Raw genomic sequence first — 22269 nt, 5'->3', positions numbered from 1 at the left:
TTGATTAGACAAGAAATAAAAGCCCTGTAGAAAGCTAGTCTAACTGCAGCTAATGAGAAGTTTTAAAGGTTTTGCCAGATTGGAGATGCTAGACCATAGCTAACCTGATAATCTTCAACTCCACTTTCCTGCACTTTCCCTACAACTCTTGATTCCCTTATGGATTAAAAATCTGTCCATCTCAGCCTTGAAAGTATATGATGTTCTGTAGTCTCTACAGCCCTCTGAGAGAAGAAATTCCTCCTAAATCTGTTTTAAAAGGTCAAGCCCTTACTCTGAGCTTATTCCCACTTGTCCTGGACTCTTCCACATATCTGTATTTTCTTTGTTACATCTTCTGTGAATCTTACATGTTTCAAAAGGTTGGCTCTCATTCTTATAAACTTAAGAGTACAGGCCCAGTTATAGAGTCCTAGATCTGTACAGCACAGAAACAGATCCTTCAGTCGACCAGATATCCTAAATTAATCTAGTCCCATTTGCTAGCATTTGGCTCATATCCCTGTAAACCATTTCTATTCATAAACCCATCCAAATGCCTTTTCAAATGCCGTAATTGTACCAGCCTCCACTACTTCCTTTGCCAGCACATTCCATATACTCAATCTCTCCTCATAAAACAGTCCTTCCATACCTTGTATCAGCCTAGTGGATTGCCTCCAGTAATAGCACATCTTAATTAGATAAGGGGCCTAAAAGTATTCCAACTGTGGGTCTGAATAGTGTCTTATATAGTTCTAACAAAGCCTCCCTACTTTTATACTCCATTCTGTTTGAGATAAAAGGTAATGTTCCACTTGCCTTCCCTTTTATCTGCTGAACTTGGATGTGATCGATGAACAGGGACACCCAAATGCCATTGATCTGTGGCTTTATTCAGTCTTTCTGGATTTAAATAATATTCAGTTTCTCAAATAATTCTAATCAAATTATCAGGCATGATTTCTCTTCATGTAAGCATGCTAACTGTACTTATTATATTCTTCTAAATGCTCTGCAATGACATCCTTTATAATGGACTCGAGCATTTTCCCAATTACAGATGTTAGGTAACTACAGGCCAGTTAGCTTGTTTATTGTCCCTTTCCCTTTTCAAATAAAGGTATCATTTTGGTAGTTTTCCAATTCCCTGGGACTTTTATGTAGAATCTAAGGGGCGGCACGGTGGCACATTGGTAGCACTGCTGCCTCACAGCGCCTGAGACCCGGGTTCAATTCCTGCCTCAGGCGACTGACTGTCTGGAGTTTGCACGTTCTCCCCGTGTCTGCGTGGGTTTCCTCTGGGTGCTCTGGTTTCCACAGTCCAAAGATGTGCAGGTCAGGTGAATTGGCCATGCTAAATTGCCCGTAGTGTTAGGTAAGGGGTAAATGTAGGGGCATGGGTGGGTTGCGCTTCGGCGGGTCGGTGTGGACTTGTTGGGCCGAAGGGCCTGTTTCCACTCTGTAATGTAATGTAATCTAATCTAATCTAATCTAATATGTAATCTAATCTAATTTGGAGAGTTACTTACCAGTGCATCCACTATCTCTCTAGCTATTTCTTTTAATATCCTATGATGCATCCCATAGGTCCAGGGAGCTTATTGGTCTTTAGCCCTATGAATTTCCTTAGCCCTGTTTCTCTAATAATAGTTGTATTTATATCCTCACCTTTTGCCTCTTGATTATTTAATAATTTTGGAACGCTGTTAGTGTGTCCTCCTGTGAAGACTAATGCCCAGTATTTATTCAGATCCTCTCCATTGCCTAGTTCCCATTATTATTTCCCAACCTTGTTCTCAATGGGGCCTATATTTACTTTGGCCTGTTGTTTATTGAACTACTTATATTCTAAATCGTTCTTGCTGTCCATCTTGATATTACTTGCAAATTTATTCCTGAAATTTATTATCTTCTTTATTATTTTTTGGTCATCTTTTGTTGGTTTTTTAAACTTACCCAGTCCTCTGGTTTGCCACTAATGCTTGCTGCATTGTATGTTTTTTTTCTTTTAATCAAATGCTATTCTCAACTTATTTGTTTAACCATGGTTGATTTATATCTTCGTAAAATCCCCTCCTCTCTCACTGGGATCTATTTTTACTGTGAGCCATGAACTATTTTCTTAAAAGTCTACCATTGTTTCTCAACTACTTTTTCTGCTAAGCTCCTCCTCTAGTCTACACAAGATTGCTCTGCTCTCATTCCTTTGTAGTTAACCCTTATTTAAGCTTAAAAATCTCACAACACCAGATTATTGTCCAAAGGTTTAATTGGAAGCACTAACTCATTTTTTAAGATTAGAATCGGTCTAAACATTATGGCACAGACAATAGCACACTGGGGGCGAACACCTTCAATACATTATCTGGGCTGACACCAATTGTTAAAGTTAACCTGAGAATGTAACTTTTAAAAAAAGTTTTGTGATTTACGTATGAAAGAAGTGACAGTATCTTGGTGTTCTTACAGATGAGAGACTTAACAAACAATCAAGGTATTTTTCAATGTATAATTTCAGTTACATCACACTGTAAACTTTTGCTATAAATTCTGTGTCTTACAATTGTGTACTCCACAACCACCTGATGAAGGAGCTGCGCTCCGAAAGCTAGTGCTTCTAATTAAACCTGTTGGACTATAACCTGGTGTTGAGAGATTTTTAACTTTGTACACCCCAGTCCAACACCAGCACCTCCAAATCATATTCAAGCTTAGCACCATAGTTTTTGATCCTATTTCCTCCCTTTCATACTGAATGCCAAATTCTCCCTTTGTTTTAGAAACACCTTATCAACTAGCACTCTTGATAAACCAACAAAAATCACATACTCAAATACTGCAATCTACTAAGAAGTCTGGATACTTGTGCTGTAAATAAAGTTTTTAGCAGTGATGTGTATACTTCCTGCATTATATTTCTATAACTTACTATGTTTTTACATTGATTTTAGAAAGTGTGTTGATGTTTTTGCATAAATGTTTAGTGATGTTGATGTGTTGAAGCTTTGTTTGGTCAGGGTTTACTGTGTTTACTCGTACCTCTTGATTATCCAGAATCTTTGATCAACCAGCACATTCCTGGTCTCATAGGTGCCGGTTACTAAAGAGTTTGTTGTAACAGTATTTGTGATGTTAATTAATTTATTGTGTTCTGAATACAATATTCAAGTAAAGAGCCATAATATTGTCTTTCTGCCATTTCTCCCACTTCGACTCTACTTGCTGATTTTGTTCTGTTTGTATACTCTGCCCGATCTGGGTATCCATAACTTTGTTGCCTATATCCATCTCCCCTGTGCTAGCTGGCCTACATTAGTTCCTGGTCTGGCTGTCCCTCTATGTAAATTTTTCTTTCCTTATTTTCAAAATCTCCAAGAAGACGTGGTGGCTCACAGTATCAGGAACCTGGGTTCAATTCCACCCTTGGGCAACTGTCTGTGTGATGTTTGCACATTCTTTCCGTGTCTGTGTGGATTTTCTCCAAGTGCTCCACTTTACTCCCACAGTCCAAAGATTTGCAGGTTAGATGGATTGGCCTGTAGTATCCAAGGATGTACATGCTAGATGAGTTAGCCATGGGAAATGCAGGATAGATGCTGTTTGGAGGATCGGTGTGGACTTAATGGGTCGAATGGCTTGCTTTCGCACTGTACAGATTCTATGACATCCCTCCCTCTCCCTGTAGTATCCACCATTCCTACATCCTCGGATATTTGCTTTCTCGTTGTGGCCTTTTGTGCATCTGAGTGTTAATTGTCTCACCATTGGTGGCCATATGTTTGGCTCGAAGCCCTCCCTCAACTGCTCTACCCCTCCCCTCCTTTATGACAGTTCTAACAAGCTGTTTCTCTTTTATCCTTGTATCACCTTAAGTGGCTTCATGACAAATGTTTGCTAATACTCTAGTGAAGCACTTTGGGATACTTCATCACATTAAAGTGCTCCTTGAAACAAGTTGTTTGGTCAACCTGCATTTTCAGAAATCAGTCAAATGTATTGCCACGAGGCGCAAAGGGAAACTTTAAAGATCTCAAATTCCAGAGAAGAAATATGATGTATATGGTATTTTTGTTATAACATTCGATGAGGGAATTGCTGGCAAAGCAGCCAGTGTTGAGAGGATGCATGCCAGCTTGTGTGAGGTGGAAACAGAAATGAGGCTCAGTGAGAGGGCCTTTGTCACCAGCTTCCTGTTTGCCTTTTCTTCCCTGCCAAGCCCATGTTTAGATCAGTTTGTGCATTTAAATTCAAGTTTAACAAACTAAGTAAATCCAGAATAAAATACTGGTATTAGTAAAAGTGATTAGAAAAACAACATAACCACATAATGCAGTTGTCTTGCTCAGCTATTGCAGTTGTCCCATTGCTACAGAAAAAGATAAGATTAAAACTGAACAAACAACTTGACTTCAACCCACATGCATTTGACCTTGTGGAGTCCTCCTCTCTGACATCTGTGTATAGGTGCAGAAGTTGGGAGAACTGTTCTGCAGACAAATCAAGCAACAGCTTTACAATTTACATTTCTAGAATCAAACCAGTCACCCACTGTCCAGGTTCCTTGATCCCTGGATATGTCCCACCAGCAGGGCAGATGGACTAAAACTGGGTCATAGTGCTACACCGATAAATAGGAGCTCCCTTGGGCATTCTTAATGTCAATTTGGATTGCCTGGTCAAGGAGACTTCGTGATAACCACTTAGCATCCTCCCTGTTGATTCAGCACGGGTCCGTGTTAAAAAACAATTCAGGAAGCCATTTTCACTTGCTGTCTGTTTGGATTCCCTGATCCATGATCCCATTCTTTAATTCCCTCCTTCACCGACCCCATCCCAATCCCCCAAAACTCCCTGCCAATTCATTGAAATGGAAAGGGTTTTGTTTTAAAACTGTGAAAACCTGTATAAACTGCAAGTTACTGATGATTGGTCAAAGTTAGTGGATTCTTGTGTCTTTGAAGGCATTCATTGATCTTTATTTACAGTTATAGATTTCTTCTGATGCACTTGATGTATGAATCTTGTTGCTTCCCGAGATATTCAGGTTCTGTTGCTGGCATGGTGCTGGACATCTCGAATTCATTTAACAGTACATGGCTATTTTTTGTTGTTAAGTGTTTGGAGAAAAGTTGTGCCTTGTGAATTTGTTTGCCTGATGTAATTGTTGTTACCCACATAGAGTAGTTTTCTTGAACCTTATTTTCTATTTGATACATTAATGCCATGTGACAAAGCCAATTCCCCATGTGCTGCAGTTACAGATGGATTTAAATTCACAAAGTGACTCTGGTATTGTTTTTCCTTTGGTACAGTGGAACAAAGGCATAAACAATGCACAGAGGTCATGCCAGCTTGCCAACTGGAGCTTTTTACTATAATCCTTTATATTCTTCCACTTAATCCAGTTCCCTTTTAAAAATGCTCTAATCTGTGCCTCTGCAGTAAATAGTAGCAAAATATTCTATGTGCCAATAATCACTTTAACCTTCTGCAAAGTTGAATTAAGGGAAATAAAAGGAGTGGCTGCCATCCAGTTCCATTATTTTCACTTCTTGCAGCTGCCGATAAACATGGAAGTTAAGATCATTTCATCGCTATTCTGGCATTCCATAAACCAATTGTCTTCCTCTAAACCTTATTCTGTTTTCCAGTTTGTAATCACACCATATCAACAAATAGAATAATTTTCACCTTAAGGATTTATCCATTCTTTCCTGTGAATACAGATGTCTGCCTTGGACATTCTGTTGTGCAGAAGGAAAATAATGGTCAGTGAGAAGTTGGGTCTGTAACTTCCAAGTAAGGTGTTCCCTATTGTAGACTAAATAATGGCTAGTTATTTTCTTATTACCTATATTGCTTTCACCAACACATCCCGCATCAGTTTTGGGGTGGGGAACCTCCCAAAGTGATGTATTGAAAAACCTTTGTTGATCAGACTTTAAAAACAGGCAGTTGATCTTCATCTGCCTAATAGATGTTTCAGTTAAGATTACAAACTTGCTGTCTCAAAAAAAAAGCTGATGTGTGAATCCTTATTTTAACATCCTGTTTATTTGATTTTGTTTCTAAAAGCGCTTGGAAACATCTCAATGCTTCATTGGTATTGTTTTAAAAAATGAAAATTCCATGTTTTCCAGCATTACACAGTGTTACTGTAAGATCCGCAAAGACAATATTGAGAATGATCTCATTTAGTGTGGATAAGGATATGTTCCAGGTGCCAGGAGTTGGGGCAGTGGTTAGAAAGGGATAGTCTGATCTGTAGAATAGGGGAGTAGTCTGGAATTTATACTGGAATGAATAGAGTCAATAACCAATTGAGGAAGATAGACCAATTCCTGCTTCCTACTTGTGAGATGAATATCAATCACATTAACATGCAATTCAATGAAAATAGCTGTCAATGGATGACCAATATCATGAATTACTGAACCACACATATCATATAGTTCCCACATATTTTTTACAGTCTTTGCTGAGTTAGGTAATCTCAGCAGTGACTGTGGTTTTATGCCTCAAAAAGGCTTGACTTCTCTTGGGTAGTGGGGAATAACTATCTTTGGTTCCCATTTCTGATTTTTGTCCAGTGATCTTCGCTGGAGTTGGCTCTTTTAAGGTTAAATGGACTGCCGACAGCTGCTGTCTTGGCAATGGGCTCCCCTTTGAAGTGATAAAGGGTGCCTTGTTTTGTAGAATTGTACTCTGTCAGACATCACTGGTTCTATTTAGGAGGATTTTTCCCAATAGATAGGGGAAAGATGTGGAAATAAACAAAGAAAATAATAAATGTTCAATATTTCGTGATGTAAATTACTCAAGTTTATTCGATTCAGTCCAAATGTGGACTGGATTACAATTAGGGAAAAGCCAACGGTTGATAAAATGTATTTATATACGAAATTCTCTACAGATAACCTTGGGGTGGTTTGAACAACTGAATTTGTGAATTATTCTTTGTAGAAATTTGCTGTTTCACAGCTTTAATAAATTGCAACATGAGATATTTTAAGGCTTCAGAAGTTTTAAAAGTTAAATTTTCTTTGAAAGAAGTACACATTTCCTGCAGCTTTTAATTTTGAAAAAAAAGTTGAACTTATGAGGCTACCACTGATACCACAATTTGTTGAAAAGATGTTCCAGAAGCAGGAATGTAGGTACGTAGGCTTTGAGAAATGGCCATTCCATTCTTTTGTACAGTTTGTTGGATGAAAAATATATTTTCTTCAGGAAGGAGCACAAAACCTGAGCCTTTGGGCATGAGCTAGCTAATGGAATATTGAACTGAGTGGAACTCTCTCAATGTAAGTGAACAAAATGATATTTTCAAGGTGTACCTGAACAAGGCAAAATAACAGCCTAAATTGCAACACCGCATTTACTCATTTTCCCTCTGTGTTACATTACTGTGATGAAAATGATCAGAGGCCATTCTGACTCTTGGCACATAAGTAACAATCCTTCCCTGGCATGTTTCTTATGGTTATGTGTTATAATTTTTGTACTACTTAAAGTACATCATCTTTATCTCTGTAGACATAGGCAATTTCAGCATTACATTGCACGTACTCAACTCTACCTCTCCAATACTCTATCCTTTGATGCTATTAACCAACTGCATGGTATCAAGTATAGCATAAATTCATACATTAGTCATAACTTCTTCCAACTCAATTTTGCAATACCTCAACCCATTTTTTTCTGACTTTTCTGTAAACTATGTTCCTTTGTCATTAGCTGCACTCCTCTCCATGGCAACTATTTCAGTCTCAGCCAGACACTCTCTGACAGTATATCTTGTTAGGCCACGAGCTGAGCTTTAATTTCTTATTCTAGCAGGATTACCAATACCTCATTTTCACTTATGGAACATTGTCCTGCTGCTTGCCCAAACCACTTTAATGTTGAAACCCTCATTTATGTTCTTGTTGCACCCAGACTTGACTTCAGTGTGCTTTCTGCTAGATTTACTGCTGCGAACCCCATACAATCTCAAGTGCCTAAAGATTTCTTACATATTTTACATCCTGCTCATCACTATGCTTTATTCACTGGCCTACAGGAAGGTGTCCTTGTCCCTCAATATTTTACTTTGAAAATGTTTAATTTTATTAACAAGGCTCTCCATGACTTGGATGAATAAATCCCATTCATTGTAGCTGTTCTTAGATTGAATATGAATATGAACTCCTCATGTCATGTATCCATCAAACTCCGTATTAATGAGCCCATATTTTAGCAAACTGAACAATGTCTGTCGCTGAATTTTTAAAAGAGAAATGTGAGATGCTGACAATTTGGTGAAATTTATTAACCATTGCAATTCACTCAGGTCTTGTTGCCAGTATAAACATAACTTATAAGTCTGGCTGTCAGCAGTCCACATGCATGATTGATCATAGCAATCTGGAACTTTTAGGGAGATCAATTTTGATGATAACAGGGCAGATGGGACAAATAGCTAAATTCCAGGCTTGCTGAATTTTTTGCATCTTCAAGCCATTTTGTCAAAAAGCTCTGTTCCCAACACAATGAGAACAAACCCCACTTTTCCAAAGTGTGATTTTTTTTAATTATGGTTCCATGCGTTTTGGTATTGTATTAACCATTAGTGGAAATTTTTAAGGGTATTAAAAATACACTTACATTGCTGACAATGAGTTTTATTGCTAAATTGTAAAAAAAAGAGATAATTATTTAGTCATGAGTGAGATGTCTGTGGTTACATTTCATTGGCAAGCATGTCGATTCGTGGAATCCCAATTTGATGACCTTAACATCCCAGCAGTGAGATATGTCCCACTGGTTGAGAAACGCCAGCATGATGGATGCATTGCCCCTCCTTGACCTTTCCACTGATTTTGACACAGCTGAGCACTCCTGTCCATATGCAACTCTTCTGTAGTCTCTTGTGAGCAATTGTGGGCCCATACCTCAGGAAGGATGTATTGGACCTGGAGCGGGTCCAGAGGAGGTTCACAAGAATGGTCCCAGAAATGGCTTAACATATGAGGAACTTTGAGGATGCTGGGGCTATACTCGATTGAGTTCAGAAGGATGAGGAGGAATCTGACAAAAACTTACAGAATACCGAACAGCCTAGACAGAGTGGACGTTGGGAAGATGTTTTCATTGGTAGGAGAGATGAGGACCTTAGAGTAAAGGGAAGATCCATTAGAATAGAGATAAGGAGAAACTTCTTTAGCCAGAGAGTAGTGAATTTGTGGGATTCATTTTCACAGAATGCTGTGGAGGCCAGGTCATTGAGTATACTTAAAACAGAAATCAAAATTCTTGATTGCCAAAGGGACCAAAGGTAACAGGGAGAAAACAAGTAAATGGGGTTGAAAAACATATCAACAATGAATGAATGGCGGAGCAGACTTGATGGGCTGAACGGCCTAATTTCTGCTCCTGTTGTCTTGTCTTGTTAGCCGTGTCACCTGTTTGGTTTCATCTCATACATGTTACCAAAAATGTATTACATTGCTATGAGCAATTTATTCAACTTGGATAATTTTTTCAACTCCAGTGGAGTCCAAAGCTTTTCCCTTAGTGCTGTAATCATCAATTATAAGCTATCTGTGTTCCAATAAGGCAGGATGGAGTCAGTTTCTATGTATGTCTTTATGACATTAAGCTTTACCATCTGCTTTCTGCATCAATTCTATGGCTGTTATTTCAATCTGCAATTGTTTTAGACACTATGGCTGATCTTCTTCCTGGGAAATGACAGGGAAGGTGGTGGTAAGGGCAAGAAGACAGGAAGAAATAGAAACAGGAGTAGGCCATTCAGCCCCTTTATCCTGCTACCAATTCAATAGGATATGGCTGATCTGACAATCTTGATAGCTACTTTTCTGCCCTTTTCCCATAACTCTTGATTTTTCTTACTGATCAAGAATTTATATCAGCCTTAAATATGCACAAGGACTCTACCCCCATAGCTCTCTGTGACAAGCAATTCCAAAGACACTCGATCCTCTGAGAGAAGAAATTCCACCTCATTTCAGTCTTAAATTGGTGCTCCTTCATTCTCAAAATGTGTCCTCTGGTCCTACACTCTCCCAGGGGAGAAAACATTTACCCTGTCAAGCTCCTTAAGCATCCTACATGTTTCCATTAGATCACCTCTCATTCTTCTAAACTCCAGTGAGTAGGGTCCCAACCTGATTGGCCTTTGCTCATGAGACAATCCCTCCAGGCCAGGCATCATCCTAGTGAACCTTCTCTGAACTGCCTCCAATGAAGTAATCTTTCCTTCAGTAAGGGGATCAAAACTGCTCACGGTACTTCAGATGTAGTCTCACTAGCATCTTGTACAGTTGCAGTAAGACTTTCCAACAAATACTCCAACCTCCTTGAAATAAGGGACAACATTCCATTAGCCTTCCTGATTATTGGCTGCACTAATGTGCTAACTTTCTGTTTCATGCACAATTGTTCACAAGTCCCTTTGTGTTGCAGCTTTCTGCAGTTTATCTCAAATTAAATAATACCCTTTTTTTTGTTCTCCCTTTCAAAATGAACAACTTCACATTTTCCCACATTATACCCCATTTACCAATTTCTTCCCACTTACTTAACCTAACGATATCTATCTGTAAACTGTTTGTAACCCTTACACAACCTGCTTTTGCCTATTTTAGAGTCATTTTCAAAAATTGCTACATTTATGCTTCTTCCTCCAAGTCATTAATGTATAATGTGAACAGTTGTGGTGCCAGTACTGATCCCTGTGGAACTGTACTGGTTACAGAATGCCAACCTGAAAAAAGAACCCCTTAGCCCCAGTTGCTATTCCCTGCCCATGAACCAATTCTCTATCCATGCCAATATATTACATTCAACACGGTGGGCGTGACTTAACCTTTTGTGAGGTACCATGTTGAATGTCTTCTGGAAGTCAAAATGCAACATATCTCCCATTTCTTTTCTATCCATTCTGGTTGAGACTTCCTCAAAAAGTTCTAAGATATTAGTCAGATATGATTTCTCTTTAATGAAACCACGGTGATTCTCCTTGATCAGATTATGATATTTGAAATGTTCAGCTATTACCTCCCTGAAAATTGATTCCAACACTTTTCTAAGAATGGATGTTAGGCGAATTGGCCAATAGTTGCCTGCTTTTTGCCTCCCTCTGCTTTAGGAAAGGTGTGTCACATTGGCAGTTTTCCAATCTTCTAGTATTTCCTCAGAACCTGTTGGAAAATTACAACTAGTGCATCCACTATCTCTGTTGCCACCACTTTTAGGATCTTAGGATACAAGCCACCAGAACAAGGTGACTTATCTATCTTTGATCCCATTAGTTTATTTAATATTCCTTCTTTAGTGATGCTATTGACACTTAATTGCTCCCCCGTATTTCTTAGTATAAATGAAATGTTCGAAGTATACTTCACAGTAGAACTGATGCAGAAGTAAATCGGGCAGGATGGTGCTGGAGTGATAACAAGCAAGAACGCAGGTATCAACACACTGCCAATCCACTTGGTTACTTGTCCTTCCTGCCAGTCAACGATCAAGTTCTGGGCGGCTTGGTTTTAACTTACTTTCCTGACTGGGAAATCAGGGCGACTTGTCAGTTGGTTTTGAGGTAAAGTGGTGGGGGAGGAGCAGCTTCATTTGTCTCAATCTGAGGATAATCAAGAACATGAGGGACAGTGCTGGTTCTTGAAAGTCACTCCGTGCTTTTGTCTTCAATGTTCCCATCCTTATCACACACCACCGCACTGAAAGAAAAGAAAGCTCCCTTGTGTTATGCTCTCCTGTTATTTTATTTTACTGTTCAGCCAGCAGCCTGGGCCTTCCACAGCTCACTGCTGTCCCAGCTTCAGATTGGATGGAACAGCCTTGTCATGAGACTTGATTGTTGAGAAACCCGCTGCTCACCACTTCAGTACTTGATTCAGCATTCTTGCTGGTGAAGGTGAGGGTGGGGTGATTCTCTTGCATTAAAGATACCCAGCCCACACTTTCCCCCTAAAAAAGAAATTCCACCCTGTAACCCAGATAAGTCAAAATTGCATCGTGTTATTATTACTTGTTTAAAATTATTAATTAAACAAAGCTGCCCCCTTGTTGATTTTTTACATTAATTAATTACCTTGAACCTTCATATTTCCATCCTCTGATTGCCACTTTGTCAATTCCTGCCATGCAGCTCCTTGTAATACAGTAAGAAACCTAGCAGTTTAGCTAATATGTCCATATCAATTGCATTGAACACATTCTCCCATGTTGAACATTACAACCTGTTCCTTGCTTAGAACATAGAACATAGAACAGTACAGCACAGAACAGGCCCTTCAGCCCACGATGTTGTGCCAACCACTGAACCTCATGTATGCACCCTCAAATTTCTGTGACCATATGCATGCCCAGTAGTCTCTGAAATGTCCCAATGACCTTGCTTCCACAACTGCTGCTGGCAACGCATTCCATATTCTCTCAACTCTCTGTGTAAAGAACCCGCCTCTGACATCCCCTCTATACTTTCCTCCAACCAGCTTAAAACTATGACCTCTCGTGTTAGTCATTTCTGCCCTGGGAAATAATCTCTGGCTATCGACTCTATCTATGCCTCTCATTATCTTGTATACATCAATTAGGTCCCCTCTTCTCCTCCTTTTCTCCAATGAAAAAAGTCCGAGCTCAATCAACCTGTCTGCATAAGATAAGCCGTCCAGTCCAGGCAGCATCCTGGTAAACCTCCTCTGAACCCTCTCCAAAGCATCCACATCTTTCCTATAATAGGGCGACCAGAACTGGACACAGTATTCCAAGTGCGGTCTAACCAAAGTTCTATAGAGCTGCAACAAGGTCTCACGACTCTTAAACTCAATCCCCCTGTTAATGAAAGCCAAAACACCATATGCTTTCTTAACAACCATGTCCACTTGGGTGGCCATTTTAAGGGATCTATGTACCTGCACACCAAGATCCCTCTGTTCCTCCACACTGCCAAGAGTCCTATCCTTAATCCTGTACTCAGCTTTCAAATTGGACCTTCCAAAATGCATCACCTCGCATTTATCCAGGTTGAATTCCATCTGCCACCTCTCAGCCCATCTCTGCATCCTGTCAATGTCCCGCTGCAGCCTACAACAGCCCTCTATACTGTCAACGACACCTCCAACCTTTGTGTCATTAATAAAACTTGCTGGCCCATCCTTCAATCCCCTCATCCAAGTCATTAATAAAAATTACAAACAGTAGAGGCCCAAGGACAGAGGCCTGTGGAACACCACTCACCACAGACTTCCAGGCAGAATATTTTCCTTCTACTACCACTCGCTGTCTTCTGTTGGCCAGCCAATTCTGTATCCAGACAGCTAAGTTCCCCTGTATCTCATTCATCCTGACCTTCTGAATGAGCCTACCATGGGGAACCTTATCAAATGCCTTGCTGAAGTCCATATACACCACATCCACAGCTCGACCCTTATCAACTTTTCTAGTCACATCCTCAAAGATAAGGTTTGTGAGGCATGACCTGCCCCTCACAAAGCCGTGCATTTAATCAAGCCATGCTCTTCCAGATGGTCATAAATCCTATCCCTCAGAATCCTTTCTAACACCTTGCAGACGACAGACGTGAGACTTACTGGTCTGTAATTGTCGGGGATTTCCCTATTTCCTTTCTTGAAGAGAGGAATTACATTTGCCTTTCTCCAGTCCTCAGGTACGACTCCAGTGGAGAGCGAGGATGCAAAGACCTTCGCAAGTGGCGAAGCAATTGTATTTCTCATTTCCCAAAGCAGCCGAGGACAAATCTGGTCCGGGCCTGGCGACTTGTCAATCTTAATGTTTGACAAAATTTTCAGCACATCAGCTTCCTCTATCTCTATCCATTCCAGCATGCACATCTGCTCTTCAAAGGTTTCATTCACTACAAAGTTCATCTCTTTCGTAAAGACAGAAGCAAAAAACTCATTTAGGGTTTCCCCTACCTCCTCAGACTCCACACACAAATTCCCTATGCTATCCTGATTGGCTCTACTCTTTCTTTGACCATTCTCTTATTCCTCACATAAGTGTAAAATGCCTTTGTGTTCTCCCTAATCCGTTCTGCCAAGCCTTTCTCGTGCCCCCTCCTGGCTCACCTCAGACCATTTTTGAGCTCCTTCCTCGCCTGCCTGTAATCCTGTAGAGCTGAGCTTGACCCTAGCTACCTCCACCTTATGTAAGCTACCTTTTTCCTTTTGACGAGAAGATCCACCGCTCTCGTCATCCAAGGTTCCTTTATCTTACCACTTCTTGCCTGTCTCAGAGGGACATATTTATTCACCACTTGCAACAACTGTTCCTTAAACAGTCTCCACGTGTCTATAGTGCCTTTACCATGGAACAATTGCTCCCAATCCATGCTTCCTAACTCATGTCTAATCGTATCATAGTTTCCTCTTCCCCAATTAAATATCCTCCCATTTTGCCTAATCCCCTCCTTCTCCATAGCTATGTAGAATGTGAGGCAGTTGTGGTCACTATCACCAAAATGCTCTCCCACCACAAGATCTGATACCTGCCCCGGTTCGTTTCCGAGCACCAAGTCCAGAATGGCCTCTCCTCTCGTCGGCCTGTCAACGTACTGAGTTAGGAAACCCTCCTGAACACACCTTACAAAAACAGCTCCATTTAAATCTTCTGCTCGAGGGAGGTTCCAATCAATATTGGGAAAGTTAAAGTCACCTATTACAACAAGCCTACTACGACCACACTTTTCCAAAATCTGCCGACCTATGCTTTCTTCCATCTCCCTGCTGCTATTGGGGGGCCTGTAGTAAACCTCTAACGAGGTGACTGCTCCCTTGCTGTTCCTAATTTCCACCCATACTGACTCGGTAGGCAGATCTTCCTCGACAATGGAAGCTTCTGTAGCTGTGATACCCTCTCTGATTAGTAGTGCTACACCCCCTCCTCTTTTTCCCCCCTCCCTATTCTTTTTAAATGCTCTAAACCCTGGAACATCCAGCAACCATTCCTGCACCTGAGAAACCCATGTCTCTGTTATGGCCACAACATCATAGCACCAGGTACTGATCCATGCTCTAAGTTCGTCACTTTTATTCCTGGTACTCCTTGCGTTAAAGCAAACACACTTTAACTGATCTCTTGGTTCTTTCCCAGGAAAATCCTTCCCACTAGCTGGTCTACCTCTTGCTATTGCCTCATCTGCATCAACTCTCACCTCCGGTATACAGCTCAGGTTCCCACCCCCCTGCCATACTAGTTTAAACCCTCTTGAACTACTCGAGCAAACCTTCCACCCAGGACTTTGGTCCCCGTCCTTCTTGTACAGGTCCCACCTTCCCCAGAAGGCATCCCAATTATCTACATATCTGAAGCCCTCCCTCCTACACCAGCTGCGCAGCCACATGTTAAGCTGCGCCCGCTCCCTGTTCCTCGCCTCGCTATCTCGTGGCGCCGGTAGTAAACTCGAGAACACTACTCTGTTCGTCCTGCTCTGCAGCTTCCATCCTAACTCCCTGAAATCACTTTTTATATCTTCAATCCTTTTCCTGGCTATATCATTAGTGCCAACATGTAACAAGATTTCTGGCTGTTCGCCCTCCCCTTTTAGAACCTTATACACCCGATCGGAGACGTCCCGGACCCTGGCACCAGGGAGGCAACATACCTTCCGGGAATCCCGATCCTGACCACAAAATCTCGTGTCGATTCCCCTAACTATCGAGTCCCCTACCACGAGTACTTTTCTATTCTGCCCCCTTCCCTTCTTTGCCACAGTGTCAGGCTCAGTGCCAGAGAACTGACTGCTATGGCTTTCCTCTGGTAGGTCATCCCCCACCCCCCTGCCCCGCCCAGCAGTATCCAAAATGGTAAACTTATTGCTGAGGGGAATGTCCACAGGGGATCTCTGCACTGTCTGTCTGGGCCCTTTCCTCCCCCTAACTGTAACCCATCTATCCTTGTCCTGAGCCTTAGGAGTGACCAACTCCCGGTAACTCCTCTCAATTACCCTCTCAGCCTCCTGAATGATCTGTAGTTCATCCAGCTCCAGCTCCAATTCCCTAACACGGTTTTCAAGGAGTTGGAGTTGGGTGCACTTCCCACAGATGTAGCCAGCGGAGATGTGTGCCATGTCTCCCACTTGCCTCATTCTGCAGGAGGAGCAAGCAACTGCCATAGCATCCATACCCAACTTATCTGAACACCCACTCAGTACTAAAATAGAAAGCTTAGTTCAAGTTGCTATAAAATTAATAATAAACTTCTCCCATCTTTACTGCCAAAATTCACACCTTTATTCTCTCGTGGTTCAACTTGCTTTCACTTGATGTCTAATTAGCTGGTTCTTGACTTCTGGGAGCTATAGAGAAAGTGAGGACTGCAGATGCTGGAGATCAGAGCTGAAAGATGTGTCGCTGGAAAAGTGCAGCAGGTCAGGCAGCATCCAAGGAGCAGGAGAATCGACATTTCGGGCATAAGCCCTTCTTCAGGAATGAGGAGGGTGTGCCAAGCAGGCTAAGATAAAAGGTAGGGAGGAGGGAGGGGCGTTGGGAATGCGATAGATGGAAGGAGGTTAAAGTGAGGGTGATTGGCCGGAGAGGGGGTGGGGGCGGAGAGGTTGGGAAGAAGATTGCAGGTCAAGAAGGCGGTGCTGAGTCTGAGGGTTGAGACTGAGATAAGGTGGGGGAGGGGAAATGAGGAAGCTGGAGAAATCTGCATTCATCCCTTGTGGTTGGAGGGTTCCTGGGCGGAAGCTATAATTCCGTTCAGAAACCAAAAGTTATAAATCCTATATTTCCATCACCTGCCTAACTTTTCATATAAAATTAACTTCAAACTTCTTGTTTATCCCTTGAAAGCTTTGTGTAATTTGGATCTTACCTCTACCATATATTTTTCAGTCGCTGCTCTCCTTTTTATACGATTTCGCTATTCCCTGCCCATGAGTTCTCTCTCCAAATTTCTCATTCTTGTTACCAACCTTCCATTCATCGAAAACTGTTTAAAGCTCTTTACCTAAATCTGCTCCTCTATGCAGGCTTTAGGTCTTCCTTTTTACCTCTTGTTCAGTCTTGTTCTTGCCTCTATCTGATGGCTTATACATTGTTTTGTGTACACGTATTGTTTAAGAAATTATCAGAAACATTATCACACCTGTCACAAAACTTGTTGCCTTTTTAAATAACAGCAATACATTGTGGATGCTGGAAATTTGAAACAAAAGCAGATAATGCTGGAGCAACTTGGCAGGTCTGGCAGCATCTGTGAAAGAGAAACAGTTAAAGTTTCTACCTGAGCAAGAGTCACAGACTTGAAATGTTAACTTTGCATTCTCCCACAGATGCTGCCAGACCTGCTGTGTTTTTCCAGCAATTTCTGTTTTTGTTTCGGATTTCCAGCATTCACAGTTCTTTGCTTTATCATCTTCCGATGCTTCATTGATGACCATTTTATTTGTAAGATCAGATTGCAAAACCGTAAGTTTCCTCCACAGCTCCATGGAAAATTTAAGCAGTCCATGTTCACATGCTCACACTAAACAACATTCAGACTTGAATTGACAAAATTGACAAGCAATGAGCATCTCCAATTAATGCGAGTCTAACCACTTCTTCTTGAGACTTAGCTGCTTTACTGTTGCTGACATCCATGTCAGCAATATGGGGACAGAAAATTAAACTGGATCAATGGTGTTAATATTGTGGTGAATTATAAGTCTAAGTTTGGGTATGACTCAACTCCTGACATCTCTGTCCACTATCAGCAAGGCATACATCAAAAGTGATAGAGTTTTCTCCACGTGAGCAACATTTGGGAAGTTTGACACCATTCAGGTCAAAGCAACCTGCTTGATTGACACCCCATGCATAGTTGTTGATGTACCATTGCTGCACTCTTTACCACTTGCAGGATGCACGGCAATAACTTATATGGTCTCCTCCAACAGAGCAAGTGACTTTTAATGCCGAGAACAAAGACTGCAAGCACATAGCAACACGACTCCAAGTCACGTGGCAACTTGACCTAGACATGCATCAGTGTTTCTTCTTCTTCACTGGCAGATTCCTGCCTGTCTATTTAGTGAGAGCACCTTCAAGTAGATTGTATCAGCAGTGAAAGGTAGCACATCAGTACCTTCATAAGACCACTTATAGATGGGCAGTAAATGCTGGCCTTGCCAATAACACCCACATTACAGGAGTTAAAAAATGGATATTGTTCATTTTTCATTCAGAAAAACTTAATTATGATGATGCACTCATAAGTCATATTAGTAACATATGGCTGAAATCCAGACTTGATACAGAGTGTAAGTGCTGAAGACTGCCAGATGGTACCTCCTTCTCCACTTCTCTGTGATTTAACAGTGTTACATTCAGCTGATTATCTTGTCTTTCTGTAATGAACCTGAAAATATTATAGTAAATCTCAGTTTCTGTTTATAATGACATACGTTGAATAATACTGTAAGATGATCTTTGGGAGCTAACAGAACTGAGGTTACAGAAGTCATCATTTTTGACCAAATAACTGGTTTATTTCGTTTTTCTTCATTCTTGGTTATTTCACCATTGGCAGCTTCCTATTTGTGAAACAGTTTGCTCCTAATCTCTTGTGACAGCTGTCTCTCAGCTTGTTGGTTGCCTTCTCGAATGTGCTTCTGTGCTCTTTGTTAATTCATGTCACTCTTCGCCGATCCCTATTTACCTTTAGTTTACATCCTGGCTTCTTTATTCATCTTGCAGCTGATTTTTATTTTCTCTCCATCTTTGTTTGCTCAGTAGTCTCTATGTATTCCGTGGTAGTTATGGAATGCCGGGGTGTTTTAGCAATCAAGTGCCAGCATGACGATCAGAATAATAGCAGCTCTGTTGTGTATCTAGAAGAAATGATTGTATCTTTTCTGGAACAACATAGAAAAGGAGTTGCCCTAACATTCACTTCAGGACGTGCTATCATTTTGCAGACAAAAATCTTGAAACACAAACGACTGGAAAATCATTCCATGCAGCTGATGATTTGCCCAATCTGTTATATAAAGCTTTGCTCTGACCAGCATTATTTTAGTAAAAATTAACTTTGGCTTATTTGTAAATGTCAGACACTACTTTGAGCCTTTCTGGTGAATATCATAACTGATCCTTAGTAAATGCCGTCTGTGAAAGCTGTTTGTACTGAATGCAGTTGTGTGTATGCAACCCATTTTTCAGTTTTTTGGCTCTTTGGTGAGGCAAGTGGGGGGAGTTTCAACAAACCATTTGACTCCAAGGCCATCAGAGTTTATATATTATGGACACGTGTTTTCTACAAGAGACCATTGACTAGCAGTGAGAGGTTAATTGAAACTGAGAACAACTGTAGCTGCCTTACTGGCTTCCCAGCTTGGATTTGTTTGTTGGGTAGAAACCATGGCCTTGTTTTTCAAAAAGATTGAGGTTGGATTGGATTTGGGCTGCCATGTATTTGGCACTGTCAGCCTTTATGCTGGTTCCCCACCAAGATCCTGACCTGGAAAGCAGAGTTGGGGTCAGATCGGTTCCCTGCTGACTCTCATGGGCACTGGTTAATGTCAGTGATGGCTAAATCTTTTTCCATGCTGACAGGAATCTATATGAAAGTCTCCCAATTGAACTCCTAGACTTGTAACAACTGCTGGATCTCTGATGCCTCACTGATTGCATCGGAGTAAAGTTGACCTTCCAGGATTGGGCCAAGCACCAAAAAGGAAAATGACTTCTCTCCACTTGTCCCTGACTGTCTCCATATTTGCATCAGTGGGGTGGCAGAGTGCTGTATGGTCTTCCATTTGACTCCCAGTTTCAGTAGCTCACCAGTTTCCCTGATTGTCTGCTGATTCCACTTGCTAGCCTTTTATTGGCTGGGACATTGAAAATTTCATCGGCCTGTGATGTGAGACTGGGACCCAGGACTAAACCCATTTCCAATGCTAAGCCCCAATTAAAAGTTAAGAATTAAGTATTTGGGGTTATCTTCAGTCCTTAAGCTCCAACTATTTACAATCTACATTAATTATCTGGATACAGGGATAGAAGATACTATAACCAGATTTACAGTTGACACTAAAAGAGGTGGGAAGGTAAGTTGCAATAAAGAAATTTACAAATGGCTATGGATAGGTTAGGTGAATGGGCGAAAAGGTCACAGAGTCTAATGTGGATAAGTGTGAGATTATTCATTTTGGTTGGAGATGTAGAAAGGCAACTTATTATTGAAGCAAAGAGAAACTTCAGAGGGATCAGGATGTCCTTGTGCATGAGTCACAAAAAATTAATACGCAGGTATAACAATTAATAAGGAAGGGAAATGGAATTTTGGCATTTATTGCTGAAGGAATAAAGTATAAAGTGGGAAAGTGTTACGGCAATTGTACAAGGATTAGTGAGACCACACCTGGAGAATCCCGTATAGCCTGGTTCACTAAATTGATTCCAGAGATGAGGGCAATTGTCTTATGAAAAGTGATTGAGTAGCTTGGGCCAATACTCGCTGTCATTTAGAAGAATAAGAGGCATTCTAACTGAGGTGGATATACGATGCTAAAGCTGATTAACAAAGTATGTCTCTTGTGGAGCAATCTGGAATTAGAGGTCATTGTTTTAGGATAAAGGGTAGCAAATTTAAAACAGATGAGGAGAAAGTATTTCTCTCAAAGGGCCGTGCATCTGTGGAATTCATTACCGCAGAATACAGTTGGAACTGGGACGTTGAGTAAGTTTTTAAGGAGGAGTTACACAGATTTTGAATTAGTAATGGGATGTAGGGTTATGGGGAGCGTGCAGGGAAGTGGAGTTGAGGCCGAGATGAGATGGTCCATGATCTTATTAAATGACACAGCAGGCTCGAGAGGCTGAATTGCCTACTTCTGCTTGTAATACTTAGGTTCTTATTGCAAATAGTTGTCAGAAATTTAGTTTAAAATTTTAGTAAGAGGTAAATAAAAACCTGAGCGTTTTTTGGAATGTTTTCTGCGACTCAGGCTATTTCTAAATCCTGTTAAGTACAGGCTTCTCTCCTAGTCAAGTTGGTCATTTTACACATGAATATTTTTGTTGCATTTCTTGAACCGAAATCCTTTGGCTGCTTAGTGTGGCAGTACCATTCCTTTAATGGTTGGTTACCAAATTTAGGGCATTGGTAGCTTAATAACTTTGACAAATCAATAAGTAATGCCATGAAAGACCAGAGACCATCTGAGCAATTGGATACAAATTTGGATGCAATGTCAGTCACTTTGTTTCCTTAGAGTCAAAGAAATGTACAGCACAGAAACAAACCCTTTGGTCCAACTCGTCCATGCCATCCAGATATCCTAACCTAATCTAATCCTATTTGCCAGCACTTGGCCCATATCTCTTTCAACCCTTCCTATTCATACACCCATCAAGATGCCTTTTAAATGTTGTAATTATACCAGCCTCCGCCACTTCCTCTGGCAGCTCATTCCAGGCCCGCACCACCCTCTGCATGAAAGGTTGCCCTTTGGGTCCCTTTTAAATCCTTCCCCCCTCACTCTAAACCTATGCCCTCTAGCTTTGGACTCCCCCACTCCAGGGAAAAGACATTGTCTATTTATCCTATTCATGCCTCTCATGATTTTATAACCTCTATTAGTTTATCCCTCAGCCTCTGACGCTCCAGGGAAAACAGCCTCAGCCTATTCAGCCTCTCCCTATAGCTCAAATCCTCCAACCCGGGCAACTCATTTATGTTTACCAGATATCCAAAGATAATCTAGTCCCATTTGCCAGCATTTGGCCCATATCCCTCTAAATCCTTCCCCTTCATATATCCATCCAGATGACTTTAAATGTTGTAAATGCACCAGTCTCGATCACTTCCTCTGGCAGCTCATTTTATACACGTACCACCCTTTGTGTGAAAAAGTTGACCCCGAGGTCTCCTTTAAATCTTTCCCCTCTCACCTTAAAGCTATCCCTTGTAGTTCTGGAGTCCCCCATCCTGGGGAAATACCTTGTCCATACACCCTGTCATACCCCTAGTGATTTTCTAAACCTCGATAAGGTCACTCCTCAGCCTCTGACGCTCCAGGGAAAACAGCCTCAGTCTCTGGGTGGTACGGTGGCACAGTGGTTAGCACTGCTGCCTCACAGCGCCAGAGACCCAGGTTCAATTCCCGCCTCAGGTGACTGTCTGTCTGTGTGGAGTTTGCACGTTCTCCCTGTGTCTGCGTGGGTTTCCTCCGCGTGCTCTGGTTTCCTCCCACAGTCCAAAGATGTGCAGGTCAGGTGAATTGGCCATGCTAAATTGCCCATAGTGTTAGGTGAA

The 22269-nt window shown here is 41.3% G+C and overlaps 1 protein-coding gene across 2 annotated transcripts in view; it reads left to right on the top strand.

Moving 5' to 3' along the window:
• Positions 1-22269, top strand: part of nebl (nebulette) — a 347345-nt gene that overhangs the window by 138177 nt on the left and 186899 nt on the right. The window lies entirely within an intron of this gene.

Source organism: Chiloscyllium plagiosum, unplaced genomic scaffold (genome assembly GCF_037043375.1).
Source record: "Chiloscyllium plagiosum isolate Xiang-an unplaced genomic scaffold, Cpla_swu_hap1 HiC_scaffold_5, whole genome shotgun sequence".
Lineage (NCBI taxonomy): Eukaryota > Metazoa > Chordata > Chondrichthyes > Orectolobiformes > Hemiscylliidae > Chiloscyllium > Chiloscyllium plagiosum.
Note: the sequence above shows the minus strand (reverse complement) of the source record. Positions and strands in the feature narration are given on the sequence as shown.